The 5,616-nt window shown below is 43.3% G+C and overlaps 1 long non-coding RNA gene across 1 annotated transcript; it reads right to left on the bottom strand.

The window, feature by feature from the left end:
- Window positions 1-854: 854 nt before the first annotated feature.
- LOC142572239 (uncharacterized) lies at window positions 855-4,157 on the bottom strand. Its single transcript, XR_012826026.1, has 3 exons — window positions 3,753-4,157; window positions 1,791-2,000; window positions 855-952 (listed from the first exon to the last, which is right to left on the bottom strand). It is a non-coding gene; the product is annotated as an uncharacterized LOC142572239 (long non-coding RNA).
- Window positions 4,158-5,616: the final 1,459 nt, after the last annotated feature.

The raw sequence follows: 5,616 nt of genomic DNA, 5'->3' as shown, positions 1-5,616 counted from the left end.
CACAGAGGATATTTAGGTAGCGTTTGGTGTTTCACTGTGTAATTCCACAGAGAACAATTGGCAACTTGTTTTTGATCAGTAAAGCGTGGTATGTGCCCCGAACGCTGCATTTTTTCAAAAACTAATATGCAAAAGCTAAACAGGGACGTGCCGGGGAGACGAGAATGTTGAGCTGGACAGACCCATAACGAAAGAAGAGGGCTACGCGTTGAAACGAAACACCACTAAGAACACCCTTACAAAAATTTTTAGTAACATTTTATAAACCGTCTTTAGACAAATGTTACTAGAACCTATCGACATTCTATAAACCGTCTTTAGACACCGTAACAGCTTCCTAGTAACCTCCTACCGACTATTGGCCACCGATATTGAATTGAAAGTATAGATATAAAATGTCGATAGAATTCTTACCGACTGCTTATTATCTTATGTCGGTAGAAAGTGTCAACTGTGAAGCGACTTTTTATTGACTACCTTTATACATCCTAACAACATGCTAGTAACATCCTGTCGACTATTCGCCACAGACAAATAGTTGACAGGATGTTACTAGGAAGTCGTCAGGATGTATAAAGGTGGTTAATAAAAAGTCGCTTCACAGTTTTTAGAAAGTACATAAAAATTTTATTCAGAGGTAATTACTTTTGCAATTATGTATTGCAAAAATAAGCTTTAATGATCTCTGAATAAAATCTTTATTTACTTCCAAAAAACTGTGCAGCGACTATTTATTAACCACCTTTATATATCCTAACGACTTGCTAGTAATATCCTGTCAACTATCTGTTTGTGGCGAATAGCGATTGCCAAGTGGCTAGGTGTGACATGCAACAGAAGAAGACAGGTTTACATTTGTGCTTGAACACATCCATTTAATATCCCCGGGCTAGTAATGAGGACGAGTTCTCCAGCTGCCCTGGAAGTAGGCTGAAATGTTGCGTTGTGTAGTCTAGAAAAGAGAAGAAAAAAGGCAATATATTAGTTTTGCTACAGTGACATTGCAACACACCATGCATCTGTTTCTTAAAAAGGAAGTGCACAAGACAAGTTTTCAACCCTGTGAGCTCTAAACATCTCCACCTGTTTTTTGCAAAGTCCTAAAATGCACGAAATGACTGAATTAGTGCATTAGAGCTGGGAGCGTGATGAATGTGCGTAACACCAACAGATGCATGACACATAAGCTCTATCATACCAATTGTCATCTACAAACAAAAGCTGTAAATCAACTTCATGAATCAACTTTAATGAACTTCGATATTCGTATTGTGACCAGTACATGGAAGTTTCATGTGTGAATTATCTTAGCAAGGCAAGGTGCCAGTCAGAACTGTGCTGCAGCTTTGCTTGGGCACAGGTACATAGAAGAGTTGACTTTTGTGTTGCACTTAAGAACCACGAAACGATACAAGCAACATGTAAGCAGTTGAACAGGCATTATGGACGTTCTACAGCAAGATTAGAAAATGCCTTTGCTGTGCAGGCAGACATTGTCAAAGTGAGCTTGTTACTAAACATGTTAGCTTTCCACAAGACAGGATATTATATTATCAGTGCATTCATATGACCAGGGCCTCTATCACAAAAATACATATGCCAACAGTAATGACAATTTTCTAGTTATGGTGGCAAAGCTTGCATTATAATATGCTATTATAATCAGGTTAATAGCTATTTTAGCTGGAAAGAAAGGAGTATACCTTAAGATAGCACTGAAATTGCCATGAAAGGAGTTTTGTTGAAAACTGCACAAAGAATATTAAGATGCTTTTTTGTGACACACATACTTAGTGTGGTGTTGACCTTCTTGGAATCCAACGGATCCTTCTGTGGAAGGCATTTGACAGCCGCCCAAAGAAGCACCTCCCTTCAACGTCTTCTATTGAAAAAGGGGCTTTAAGGAGGCCCTCCGCGATGTGAAAGCCTGAGTTGTTAGCATCCAGGCACAGCCTCTTCAGCAGGTCCTTTTCAACATATACACCGCCACCGATGTCTACCTGTGAAACAATACAAGCACAGATTCATTTTATACACGTATGATCAAGGAATGGTTAGGAAATAGGGTAAGGTTTGCAAAAACAGAAGTAGCTGCTCTTGTTGATTCGGTTTAAAGAACAAAGCAGCCTTACGTATACCATACATGCATTGTACTGAGCTGTGTACTTTTACGTAAGACTAGAAAGTATTGGGAACTTCAATGCGAAAGAAAGACATGGATCTGCCTAGAACTAAGCAAATGTTGACACCCGTTGACACAGAGTGAGATCTGGTGCTGTTTTAGTGATTAGCAGACATTGAAAGCTTCAAGCCTCATCGAGTATTGGGCCAAGCTGTGCTCGAGAACTATCAAACAAGATGCAATTGTCTTAACATACAATTCTGACTTCCCTTTGCAGACATGCAGTTTTCAATTTACTGACTGCACTTGGGTGTAAAGATTTTGTCTGACAGAGCGAATAAACCACATACACAAGCAGCATTTTCATAGTTAGCATAGTCTTTAATAGGTACTGATACCTTCAATTTAGAAAGCCCTGTATATTGGGCCTCATCAAACTAATTTCATAAAAGGTTTGTCAAGGTAGAAGCATAGAACTTTATAGTCATTAGAAGACAGGTGAAAGGAGTTAATTATTGCAATTATTACTGAAAATTAAATTTTAGACAGCTCATCCCAATGAGAAATTGATGCAAGCAGTTTGTACATGACATGACACATAAGCATTTAGATATCAAAAATAGGGATTAGAGAAAACCTTCCCTTAGAGGTTCATTAGTGCAAGCAGCCATGCCCTCCAGGAGACATAACTTCTTTTCCTGTAGGCAGAAAGAGGCTCGAGTATTTTATTGACACATATATGTGCCCATGCATATATGTTATCTCTGTTGTAAACTTTTTTTTTTCATGTACATGCAAGATGTGTTTATAACATCTCATTGTGCACAAAATTTGCGTAATAATTTAAAGACCGCGATTTTGTTGCGATGCTATTACTTTTCGCTATTCGTTAGTAGTCTGAGCGACGCCCCGGCCCGTGCTACGTACTGCAACTGCCGGCCGTTAGCGGTGGGCGAGAAGAGTGATATAGAATCGCAGTCTTTAAATTATTACGCACTGCCGTAACCTACGATTGCAAGAGCTGACGTCTCGTTATTAAGATTTGGTTGGTCTGTGTTTCTTAAGGGCAGGCGTCTGATTGAAATGTCTAGATTAAAAATAAACCTCGTTATTGTAATATCGGCCTATATACGCTCTGTAACATAGAAGACAAATACGCGAACACACTCAAGAACATAAATACACACAGGTTCTCGCGACGCGGACCTCCAAACCGAACTGTATACATACAAAAACCTTCATACAAGCTTCTATCTGCTTAAGCGTCAAACATAGCAATCGTGTGTCAACGCGCGAAGACCATGATACATCGACGTATACATTACAGATGTACTGTACTTGCGGGAATGCCTATATAGCGAATAACTTCTTGCCAGGAAACTACCGAACGAACACCAACTTTCAATGTGTTTTCATAATTGTGTGCCCATTCAGGCATAGCAATCAAGGCGGGTAGCAGAATGCAAGTACGCTGTAACATCAGAGGAAGCTTTCGTGAAATTGCTTGCTAAATGTGCACAGCAACATGGCTAACATACGATAGGAAAGCGCTTTGCTCTAGCTAGTTACACAACGCTCATTACGTAAACCATAAGCTTCAAGAATGCGCGCAAGCGCCAAACTTGCTTACCTTTCAAGACTTGGCAAACGCTCCTTCGTCTAACAGGTACAGAGGCACCGACGTTTCTCTGGCGCAAGCACTGTAGAACTTCCGATGAACTCCAGCTCCACAAAAGCACAACCTTCAACAGTCTTCCATACACTACGATTCGAAGCCCCAGTACCAGACTTTTTCACGAGAGCGCGGGCAGGCAGAGGCAGCTCGGCAGAACAAAGGCAGCTCGGACGGGCGCTGTACTAGGGCACTCACTGTCGACACTGGTGGATCGCTCGAAACACACGGCGAACTAATGGCGTTACACGAGGCCGGAGGGTTCGGGATGGCTACTGCACACGACAAGGAGCACATTTTGTCTAGGCACTTCTTAAATATAACTCAAAGACCACCTAAATTCAAGGAGCATTCACTACAACCAACGTGGTGTGTCGACCAAACAAATACTACTGTAGCGCCACTCTGCGGTTTTTAGAAAAATGTATCTTAAATGAAAAAATTGCGTGTTTTTTCCTAATAACATTTCGTAAGGTCTTTTAATAGATTTGTTGGGTCCAAAAGTGTGTATATTGTGCTTTGTGATACGAAGTTTAAGGAAATGTATATATAATAAAAACGAAGCGGATGTTGCCTTCAAGATTCGCAATTGCTTCAGGTGCATGCAGCTTGCAAAAGCACGGCCTTCGAGATCAGACTTTGTCACTCAAAGGAAGCCGTAGCTGGGAGGCGGACAGGCATTTAGGCCCTAATCGTTGGGTTTACAGTATCTAGGTAGGCTTCCTTATATATAAAGAATATACAGGGACTTAAGCCGAACCATGAGCGAGCTATACAGACACACGCGGTACGATTCGGTGTCCGATCCGACGTGCGGCGGTGCATGCTCCGGCGATTCGGGGGGGTGGGGGGGGCACACGTTGCGTGCACATGTGCAATGTGCACATGGCGTGCATCCGAAAGATTGAGCGGCGCGTGAGCTCCGCCCATATCCAGCTCCCCAGCGTGAGTTCATATCCAAGTCGAGAAACGCAATATAAACAGCTCTGCACAACACTGCTTCGCTTTACGCGAACACTGTCGATAAAATTATCGCCCTGCGAGTGACAGAACACTTCACGACGGCGCGTTGTCCACTGACGGCTCCACTAAAGCCAGCGATAGGGCCGGTAGGCATAGCTAGGCGGACGCTGCGGCCGACGGCGCTCGCGATCCAGCCCGAGCTCGTCGAGGAGTGCTTATTTTTGCCAAAACAATTAACACTGTACACATTAGGTCGGTCGTAATTAAATACAATTGGTTTACTCGACGCAGTCGTTGCGAAGGGCAAACGTGCAAGCGAAGCGAGCGGCTTCGCTCAGACGGTCGGTGTGTGATGTCTGCCCGCGAAATGCCCTCGCGTTGCGCCTCCCGATCTCGCCAGTCGTCCGTTCCCGCGCTTCGGCACGGCAAAACACCTCGATTCAGGCTGCCGTTCCGGCGCGTCGGACGCCGGGTCGGACACCGAATCGGACACCGAATCGGACCGTGCTTTGCTTGGCGAACACGAGCCGATCAGCGCGCCGTCCGTGCAGCTCCGTCTGCTTGCAATGGTGCATGGCCTACGGACTTCTTTGACACCTACTGAGCACGAATTCATGATCACCGCTCATATGCACGCTTGCCATGGCGCTAGCTGTTGTGTTTTCGAGAATACGTGCCCTCATGTTGAATTGGTGCGACCATATTTCCTCTTAGCGTCCGGTATTAGAAGCACTTTTTTTCTATGAACATTCTACTATCATCTGTTACTAGGAAGTTGATTAAAAATTAGGAAAACAGTTACTGTGCAAAAAAGCATTTTTTAAAGCAGCCAGTCTTTGCATATTCATTTATAGTTGAG

Source organism: Dermacentor variabilis, chromosome 2, assembly GCF_050947875.1.
Source record: "Dermacentor variabilis isolate Ectoservices chromosome 2, ASM5094787v1, whole genome shotgun sequence".
Lineage (NCBI taxonomy): Eukaryota > Metazoa > Arthropoda > Arachnida > Ixodida > Ixodidae > Dermacentor > Dermacentor variabilis.
Note: the sequence above shows the minus strand (reverse complement) of the source record. Positions and strands in the feature narration are given on the sequence as shown.